The sequence below is a fragment of the Condylura cristata genome, unplaced genomic scaffold, assembly GCF_000260355.1.
Source record: "Condylura cristata isolate star-nosed mole 26May11 unplaced genomic scaffold, ConCri1.0 scaffold00006, whole genome shotgun sequence".
In the NCBI taxonomy this organism is placed as follows: domain Eukaryota; kingdom Metazoa; phylum Chordata; class Mammalia; order Eulipotyphla; family Talpidae; genus Condylura; species Condylura cristata.
In genome coordinates this window covers 16,713,846-16,724,581 of record NW_004567107.1, presented here as the reverse complement: position 1 = coordinate 16,724,581, position 10,736 = coordinate 16,713,846, and the positions used below count along the sequence as shown (strand labels likewise).

The 10,736-nt window shown below is 41.7% G+C and overlaps 1 protein-coding gene across 3 annotated transcripts in view; it reads right to left on the bottom strand.

The window, feature by feature from the left end:
- The window catches only part of LPAR1 (lysophosphatidic acid receptor 1), a 117,712-nt gene that overhangs the window by 105,908 nt on the left and 1,068 nt on the right, over nt 1-10,736 (bottom strand). Inside the window, exon 1 of one of the 3 annotated variants that reach the window (XM_012721501.1) lies at nt 10,719-10,736. The exons of 1 other annotated variant lie outside the window; for it this stretch is intronic. The gene's annotated coding sequence lies outside the window, so the exon portion shown is untranslated. Of the gene's footprint in view, nt 1-10,390; nt 10,475-10,718 lie in introns of those variants that run through there. One more of the 3 variants, XM_012721499.1, reaches the window with a different exon arrangement.

Here is a 10,736-nt window from a genome sequence, read left to right as displayed (position 1 = left end):
GTGGCTTTAGCTTCTCAGTGCTGTGCTTTAACCTGCTGCGCCACCAGGGAGGGCCTACACTGTTACATTTTTACAGTGATTTATATTAGTACATAACACTGAGGTAGTTCCTTTAAAAAACAAAAAAACTGCTACTCTCAGACTGAAAATTCCTCTTTCCTCAAAATCAGTGACTCAAATTTAAAAATAAAAATACTAGTGTAGGGAATGAGCAGAATGGGGAGTGGGCGGGGTACTGGATGGTGGCGGGTGTGCTGTGGTGTATACATTTGCTAGGGTGTGAATCTGCATTTCTCGACCTTCACAATGTCGTGAACCAATGTTCTGTTAATAAAAAGTAAGTCAAAATACTGTTGACTGTTTTAATAGGACAGTACCTGTACAGTACAGAAGTACTGTACCTGAGCAATGCAAAGCATTGACAAATTTTAACCATATTAATTTCATCATCTGAAACGACTAACAGTCTTTTCAACAGGTCAGTCACTGAGAACTGATTTTGTCTACAGTGCCTCGCCACAAAACCAGCCCTTATTTACCTGTGAGCCGCACTTCCCAGCTTCACTTAACAAAACTCATCTTTCAAGTCTTAATATAAATTTTACTTTCTCAGAGAAACTTTCCTCATTCTCAGACAAGGTTAGCCTCCTTCTTAAGCTCTTCCAAGACACCCTCAATTCAATCACACATTATTCAGAAGCTGCGTTCTTTCAATAGATCACAAATTTCATGCAGTCAAGATTGTACCTTATTCAGTAGAATATGCTCAGTAGATGGTAAATCTACAGAACGTAAACTTTGAACTAAAAATGAAACAAATTTTGGCCCTCCCTGGTGGCCCAATGGGTTTAAAGCACAGCACTATGAAGCTCTCCAAAGCTACTGCAGCACGAGTTCAATTCCCTGCCTGGGAGCTGACTCACATGACTTGGCAGACCTCTCCTGACCTGCCCACTGCTCCCCTTTGCAGTATATTTCAGTAGATCTGCCTGCTCTGCTCCCCACTATGTCTCTGGTGAATCCTCTCACCCCCCATACCTCTGGCCTGTACCCCAGTTCTTGTATTCATAAAATAAATAAATCTTTTTAAAAATGAAACAAATTTTTATTGATAAGAATTGTGTCCTATTAGGTTAAGGTAGCGTAGTAAGCATTGGGAAAACAGCAGTAAATAAAACAGGAATTTTTCAACATCAGTATTGTCATCATCAAAGCAGTCAAAAAATGAGTATAAAATGGAGGAAAAAAATGTTAGGTAAGCATGAAAAAATGGAAAGGGCATATAATTTTAAATGTAAGGATTAGAGAAGGCCTCACCTGAAGGTGACAGTTAAGGCATGGTTATAGGAGAACCCATACCCAGGGATTCCCGGAAATAGTGTTCTAGGTAGAGGTGTCAGGAAGGGGAAATTCCAGTAAACCACAGATGATTGTGTAGATAAACTAATGGAGGGATCTTTTTAAGAGTACAGTAGGACCTCTCTGGAGGCCTAGGCATTAAGCCTCAGCGCTATCACTGCCAGGGTGTGGCCTGAGTTAGATCCCCAGCCAGGGAGCAGGCCCACATAGCATAGCAGAATTCTCCTGTCTCACCCCCTGTACCCCTAGCAGTGTATGTTAGTAAATCCATCTGTTCTGCACCCCACTCTGTTTATGGTGAATCCTCTCACCCCCCTCATCTCTGGTCTACATCCCAGTTCTTCTACACACAAAAATAATAATAAAGGAGTAAAGAACTGAGAACATCAGCACCTAAAGATAGGCAGGAGCAAACCCTTAAAGAGACAGAAAAGCAGAAATAGGGATTGATGATTGAAAGCTGACTACTACATGGTCACCAGGAATTAAAAATGAAGATCTGAATGCATGTGTACTTGTGATAGAAAGTCAATATTTTAAATCAATAAAGTCAAATATTTAAAAATTATAAAAAATTACCTCCAAATGAGGGGGAAAAAGCCCCATTCTTTTTCCATGACATTTTTCCAAGACATCCATGAGTCTCCTCCTATCCATTCCAAATTCTACCATGAGCAGGTACAATAAAATGTTAATTAGTGTAATTTTAAAGAATCACAATGGCCTAGAAAGCAAAACATTAACAGAGCTATCTTCGTTCTTACATGAAAGAAAACATGTCATTATAATTATCTGAAATGAAAATATAATTTTAATTAGAAAAAAACTTTTAACCACATAAGGAGCATAAAGAGCAGTTATGCTATATCCAATTTTTACCTTAAAAAGGCAATCTAAACTGAAGCTTAAAGTTACTTGACAAGACTTTATAAACGTTTATAATAAACCTGACGGCATTTCTCAATATGATCTTTAAGTTGCCGTCCCCAAATTTCCCTGCCTTTTAATTTGTCTTTTATTGTAGTAATGACAGTAAAGTGCTGAACACTGTTATTAGTCCCAAGTAAAACTGTATTTGCAATCCTGCTCGCCCTCCAAATCACCACTAGTCCTCTACCTATTTTAAGAATTTTTTTCTTTGCTAGCATCGACTGTTTTGGGGCTTTTGTTCATCCCAAATGAACATCAAACAGTAACTCCATCTGTGTTATAACATCCCAGAAAAAAACCTCATCAAAAGAAGTCATAGTGGATGGTGGATGTTTGACAACTGTTTTATATATATATATATATATATAATATATGTGTTTTATATATATGTGTGTGTTTTACATATATATATGTGCGTGACTATTTAAAGTCATTTGCTAGAAAGTAAAATAACTTAAGGAAAACACAGTATGGGGTAGGGAGTGCTGACCCTTCGCAATGTATCAGTTATACATACACAGTTTATCAAATCAGCCACTGTACACTTTAATCATCTTCCAGTCATATATATCAATAAAGCTGGGGGATAAAAAAACAAAACCATGTCTATCATTCTAAAATCTCTTTACAGCTTACATAAACTTCATTTGTATTTACTTATTTCAACATGTAACAATTATTTCTGAATAATTCTCAGGTAGGCTTCAAATTCAATTCTCAGCTTCCAACTGAAAAACTCTCTATTTGCTTTTAGATCCATCTACAACCAACAAATCTCACTGGAACAATCCTCACCTCATAGTTTCATGTTCCTTCTAGGTTTGTTTATTTATTTATTTTAGTTGTTGGTTGTTGGGGTTTTTTGTTTGTTTGTTTTGTCTTCTCTTTTCAGTCCCCAACAATGCCCAGCACCCTCTGGGTGCCCTTGAACTATGACCCTTCAAAGGGACTCAGGATATTAATGATCAATCTCCTGGCGAGATCTACAATGTCTAACCCAAATGCAATGAGCATCTCCAGCACACATATTTTGGCCCTGAAATGCCATTTCTCACTAAAATATAAAACCAAAAAAGAATAACAACAAAAAACCACAAACAAAAAAAGAAAGAAAGAAAAACAAAACAAGACTTCAAAAAAAGACGGACCCCAAGCACACCACACTGTGCCACAAGCCAGAGCTCCCAGAGGGCTCTCCAAGCCTCCTTATTACTCTCCTGTGTGGAATGGGCTTCCCGGCCCACGTGTCCACTGACGCCAGCATCATGCAGCAATTGTTTCTTCTACTCAACAGCAGTTTCTCCCTCCAGCCTCAAACATTTAGGTAGCATTTTGTTTAAACCTCGGTTTACAATATTTATCACTGCCTGGTCTTAGGCAATTGAATCTACGACTCTTGTGAGCTACAAGAGAGCGGGGGACCCACTTTGTTAGTTCTTGTTTTTCTTCTTTTATTTCTTACTTTAGTGTCCTCAACCAAACAGGGATTTAAGAAGTTCAGAGATTCCTCTGCATGAAGCAGAATTGATGAGGTCTTCAGACACAGGGGACCAGAGAACAGATTCCTTGGAATTTGGAAATGCCAGTCCTTGAGCCCTCGCCTTTGAACCTCTGGCTCTCGGTCTCAGAGAGTAAAGGGAGCAGTTCTCTGCGGAAATATAATGAATGCTGGTACAGAATAAATGCCCCATTTTCTTGACATGGAATAATCCCTCTCCCAACAAAGCATAGTCCAAGATGGCAAAGGCCCCTTAACAAAAGGCAATTCTGTTTCAGCTGCGCTGGACACTGCATCCTTATCAAGTCCAATTACTGACGCCAAAGGGGTGTCCTCTAGACCACCACAATGAAACCTGCAATGAATAACCCCCCCCCCCCATCTTCTCTGCTCCAGAAGCAGTTGGCAGGCCTCCTACCCAGGCTCCCTTTACTACCTAAGGAAAAGTTGGCAGACAACACTCACTCCTCTGAAGTCTCCCTCCTCCTCTCACAGAAACCCCAAAGAAGCAGAGTCCTCATGCAAACATTCTCTGCAATGGTAGCTGGTGTCTTGGTTGTCACGCAGCTGGAAATAGTTTTCTGGTTCCCCTTCCTAACTGCCAGACGTTCATATCTCTGTGACAAGAACTGGTAATTGGGTAATATCAGGTTGCACTGATTCAAGAAGAGCTAAGCTGACTCTACTGGACTTTGAACTTCTGACCCTGTGGCATATTTGATAATAGCCTCTGGAAAAGCAGAGATAACCAAGGCCAGCACAGTGCGTGCGTGGAGCGACCCAGACACCCAGGCATTATAAACATATATGGGTCGAGACAAACATATGCACATCCCACACACAGACAAATAAATACGCATAAACACACACATTTTTGTAGGTTTGTATAAACAAGAGGGTAAATATGGAAGGTTAAGTCACAAAGTCCTGTCAAAAGGAAAAGATGGGAGTAGAGGGAGATTATTACCTTTACGTAGACACATCCATATTATTCAAATCATTACAAATATCTTATATTTTTATAAGCACAACTATCATTTTCTGCATGGGACACTTTCTACTCTGTTCAACTCTTTGAGTCCTTCAACGAGATCCTAAGTGTAAAGTTAACTATTCTGTTAAAGTGAGCTCAAAGTAGGCTTGCCATCTCACAAACACTAGATTTAGATTATTTTAGGAAGCAAGTCAAACACTGAATATAAGAACTCATATAAAAGTTGAACCTAAAGTAAGAATATCCAAGATGAGATGGAATTGCAGTGTTACAGATGAGACACAGCAATGTCAAGCTGTAGACTTAACCAAGAAATAAATCTCGGGGAAACATTTCAAGTACATAAATGAAAATGAGAATATCTCTCCTTCCCTAAGAGGGGAAACCTAATGGACTTAAAAACACTGAGAAGAGTTTGAAGAAAATATTCATAAAGTAGGAGAATGACTCAACAAACATATTTAGGAGCATTTCAAGAACTTCCATTGTCAGCACCATAACCTGCAGGCTCCCTGAAAAGAGGGGATGTTTAAGTCTTACATTATTGTTCCATGTGCATGGTAGGAATGCAACAAATATCACTGAATATGGAATGAACAAATGGACAAAAGATTAAATTAAAACACAAGTAAATGAACAACTAGATAATGTCAGTTCCTTATCCCTAATCTGGAATGTAAAAAGAGAAGCACTTTGAGTTACCTAGGACAGCAAAACTGGAAATAGAAAGCCCTTTGATTCCCTCTATCTGCTCCCTTTTTTCTCATCTAGGCTTGATTTATCTCCTGGGGTTCTTTGAGAGCCTAATCTTCCTGAAGTCTTCCTCTATCCTACCCTCTCTCTCCCCCATGCTTGGGGATCAGTTGATACCACGTGCTTATCTCTCTCATCACACCTGTTACACTGAGTTGCAATTACCTCTTAATATTTCTGTAAGCTCCTCCCCCAACCCCTAGAATCTAGCACAACTTTAGTACATAGCAGGCAGGCAATTAAATGCTAATAGGGTTGAACAGAACTTGTTTTCTCTGCTCTTAAATTATTTCTCCTTCCAATGAGCCAGGAATGTCCTTTTGGTAGGGCAGGATTTCAGGATGAAAACTTAGTAGGGGTCAGTCAAGGAGAATCACTTAAACACAAAGAAATAAAGATGAGTATACCAGACAGACATGAAATCAAATCTAGCCTATTGTTTGACATTTAAGAGAATGAATACAGAGAAACTTGCTAAAAATTAATGGTTCACAGTACCAGTCCCAGTATAGTGAATCCTAACCCTCAAGAATCATAGGTAGGCTCCAGGATGATCAGCATGAACAAAATTTCCTTTAACAGTTGCAATCTTGGAAATCCTGCCTTGAAGAGCAACCCATGGCCAGGGGCTATCAGTGAAACTTAGAGGAAAAGGATCATTTTGAAATCATTTTTCCTGATCTCCACTTAACTACAACAAACATCACCTGATCTACCTTACTCAGGCTGATACATGTTTGCTCTAGTACTGGACTCAAGAGTCTGCCCTATCATTATATTACTGTTTTGAAAAAAGTACCACAACAATGAAATAAATTATGAGCTAAATCCATGCATGCAATAAAATAATCCTTTCATTTCTGACAGTAATTTGAATTTTACATGAAGTTTCTAGAACACTGATCGGATGATAGAAACTAGCATCAAAGTATCAAGGCAATTTTCTTTACCACATCCTCAGAAGTCAATAATAGTAACAACAACGTTACTTTGAAATCACATTACTTTGAAATCATTTTAACCAGATGGAAAGGGAATTTAGATAAAATCACCACCAGGACCCCCTCCCTAAAAAACATGTATCCCTAGAAATAAAGTATACTAACCTTGGAGTCCTTCTATTTAACTTATTGATATAAAATGTCAAGCCCAGTTTCCACACAAAGGACAAAACAAACTGCTGGGAGATTCCCTCATTCAGATTGTATACAAAAGAAAGGAAAAAGCTAACCTCACCTCCTTTAACTATCTGTCCCTTAGCTGCCCAGCATCTCCAGATTCAAGGGCAACTCAAAGACTTACCTAAACCAGCTCCACCTTTCTCCTGCAACCGAAAAGCCTTCCATCCCCACCTGTGACAGGTATTGGGGCGTGAGCCCAAATCTATAGAACTGTTGAAAGCCTCTCCCAGATGGATACCACAGAGAATCTATCTTAGATATAATGAGCTAGAAACTTTAACTTTAGCAATTAAAAGTAGTGACCAGCAAGAAGGTCCTTAAAGCATTATTAGTCTACAGAGAACTGAGCAAACACCTTCTATTAGAGAGTAAACTTAATGGAGAATTTCCAGGGATGTGTTAGTCGTAACTACAGTACCCAGTGTGCTATCCCTCCCTCATCTTCTCCCCTCTATCATGTCCCTTTCCATCCTTTACTAGGGCATGAACCCCATTTCTAAACTAATTCACTTCAGTGCTAGAAAGAGTCAACTACTATGGATAAATACCATGTACAACATAAACAGGGTCAAGAATGTCAGCTGCCAGAAGAGTTATGTTTAAATTAGCATTAGCTAGCAAGCCTTTTCCTAAACAAAGCAAAACAAAATGCTTTTTTGGTCATTTCTGTGTCTGGAGAATGATTTTGACTCAAATGCTCAAAAAGTCTCACAAGGTCCAGATAAAGCACAATAGCACCAATTTTTCCTAAATTACCATTTATAAAAATACAGAGAGCTTTATCAATGTGGGGGAACAGGAAAGAAGAAACTGTATGTTCTTTTATTCTGTAGCCTTTCTATAATCTGACTCAGCAGCAGAGCTCCAAAACTCTAGCTCAGAGTAAAGATGGAATATAACAACAAAAGCCCAGTCACCCCTCACTGTGTGTTATTCAGTGTCTTCCTACATTTGGGGGCTAACCAGTATTTCTTCCTCCTCAGATCCCCCCCTGGCATAATCCTCAAAATAACATCCAAGGTGCCCCAGAATCTACCACCTTGTATTTTTCCAGGTTATGTCACCCAGAATTCCAACTACATCTCCATCTTTTAAGAAAAACATCATATTCATCCTTCAAGTATAGTGTATGAAGTCTTCCCCAGAGTCAGAACTGAATTTTCCATTCCCTGGCACACCAAGGTCCTCAGACTCTTCAGTTTCACGGAGGTATGCAGTCTGGCAGCTACAAACTAAACTTGGCTGCCCTCTGCGTTACAGGTCTTTCTAGTGGCTCCATTTTAACATCCTCCGTCTGCTACAATAGAAGGAACTCAGTCAGTGCTTATTGAATTAATAGCCCTCCTTTTATTCCAACTTTCTAAAACATCTATTAATAGCTCTCAATGAGACAGTTAAGTCATAATACCAAAGGGTCTTTTTGGGTTACATGATACGGAAACCAAATAGCAGGATGCTGTGTTATCATGGCCAAAACTGACTTTCAGACTTTAAACCAAGAATATAATTAGGCTCATGTTTTTATAACATCACCCTTCATTTTTAAAATAAGTCTTGTCCCTCAGGTGTATATGCGTACTGATACCAAAAAGAAAACTCAGGCAAACAAAGACAGATCCCACGTCAAGCACAGATTGCACTTTGCCCTCAAACTACATTTTAGCTCTCTTACTTGCTGAGCACTTGAAAATGATACAGCATATTTTATCCAGAGCGCAACTTTCCTTACTAAGCATTTGAAAAAGATTCTTGCCTCTAAGAATCACTAATTTCAGATTGAATATCATGCTGAATCAAAAAGACTTAGCAAATGAGAATTCTGCTTCCTCTAAACTTTCCAGTAGGTCTAACAGGTCAGTAAAACCTTGAAAATTCTAAGCTGTCACTTTTTAATCAACTAACTCACAGGGAAATACCACTTCAAATAAAAATGGGCATTTCAAAATGCAAGTTGTTGACAGGGTGACCACTTACATTTGCCTCTGTGTTGTGTTTCATCCTGCACAGGCACCCAGATCTGCTGAGGCCCACAGCAATGAGCAGCAGCCCCCCAGGACTACAGGCCGGGAATCTGCTCAGGCCAGACTACACGAATCCCCTTGACTTCACCTCAACTAAAGGCTCATCAGACTCACACATCACTTTAAATAATAAAGTGGGTGATGCCAACTGAGGGTGTGGGGGAGGGTGAAGAGGGTAAAGGGAGCAAGTATTATTGATGCCACAGGGCATCAATTGAAAACAGAGGAAAGTAAACTTCCAGTTCAAGGCTTTTCCCCCTCCAGGCTTCTCCCACTGCTAGCTTTCTTCCAACCCTCTCACTTCCTTGTATTCCCTTCTTTATGTTCTAACATGAAATAACCATCCACCCACCAATTCTAGTTATTTTTGGGAACTGGAAGGATCAGCAAAGATCTTTTAACTCCTCCCTTTTCCAGAAGGGAACAGGAGAGGAAGAGGAAGGAGGACAAGCTGACCCGGCTGGCTGAGGTCGCACCACTAGGGGACGCGGTGCGCCAGAGAGATCTGGATTATGACATCCCAACCGCACCCCCCCCCCCAGCTGTGTGCCGTCCACCTACACACTACCTTTTTCTCTTGCTACTTGGTTTCTCCGCCCTCAAATTAAACGGTATCAAGAAAACGCAGCTATAACATATTTACAGTCACAATCTTGGTTTGAGGGCAAATATGCTCATTTCTACCGGGATTTGGAGAAAGAAGGACAGAAATAACTAGATGGTATTCTATCTGTGTGTTTTAATGCCATCTAGTTCAGTTCAAACAGCCAGAACGCCAGTATACACTCTTTTTCCTTCTACTCTACTATCAGACGAGGGATAGTTTCTTACAAGAACTTGGTTTCCCCGTCAAGTTTCCTTTTTCAAGCCACAATAGCCGCATCACAGATCTCGCTTCAGTTATGCTTAAACTTGACAAACTTCACTTATGCAGATAGATGGGAAAAACAGGCTGAGAAAGCCTGAAGGAATGGAGGGTTTTGCTCTAGTAAGTGCAGCTGCTGTCTTTCCGAAAATTCATGTTTGCAAAGATGTCTCACTACCATGGGAAACACGAGTTCATCGTGAAACTTGAACAAGCACACACTGAAAAACCATATTTACGAAAACATCATACATTTCAACAAAAAGGAAAGAAAAAGGAGCAGCAAGGAGCAAACAAACTCAGGCCCCAGAGTAAAGGCAGCAACAGGTCCTGGATGCCATCATTCATACACATTAAAGGCCAATGGCAGCAAGAAAAACAAGAGTAAAGTTTCAATGCATTTACACAAAGTAGTCCTACACAAACCAAAGGAGTGGGTGGATTTCCAAAGCAACTTAAAGCCATGTCCCTCTTGCCTTGGTTTTCCCACTTACTCACTAAGCGTGTTTGTCCAGCTGCTGGGCAGAAACTTAAGTTTAAAGTCCCCATCCCAGGAGAGACTACCGAGTACTGGGTGAGCAGCGCGCGGTGCGGGCGCGGGGCGCAGACCGGAGCAGGGACGCCGGGGTGGTCCACGTCCCCTGGACGCGGCTTAGCGTAGGTTTCGCAGACCCCGGCACGCCTTCCAGTGTCTCCAGCCCGTCCCAGGTGACTGGAGGCCACCTACGTGTCAACTGGGCGGGACCCGGCCGTGGACACAGCGGCCAGCGCGGGCCCCGGGGCACTGACCTGGTTGGGAGACTGGAGGGCCGGTGGCCAGGCAGCAGCGGCAACTTCCCTCCTTCCCTCCTGGGGTTTCGTCCACTGCTTGTGGAGGAGAGGCCAGGGGAGTCTCGCCTCCTGCAGGCGGCTCGCACACGCACGCCCACCCACACCCGGCACTGGCGAGCGCGCGCGCCTGCGCGGGCACACACTCGCCGCACGCACCCTTCGAGGCCGGCCGGCCACCGACAGTGCGGTCTGAGCGCGCCGTTCGGCTGCGAAGGCGACGCCGGGACTACTCGCGCGCGACCCAAGGGCGCCGGCCCCCAGCCCCGCGTCGCGCCAGTCCGTTTACCTGCCCGCAGCCGCCGCG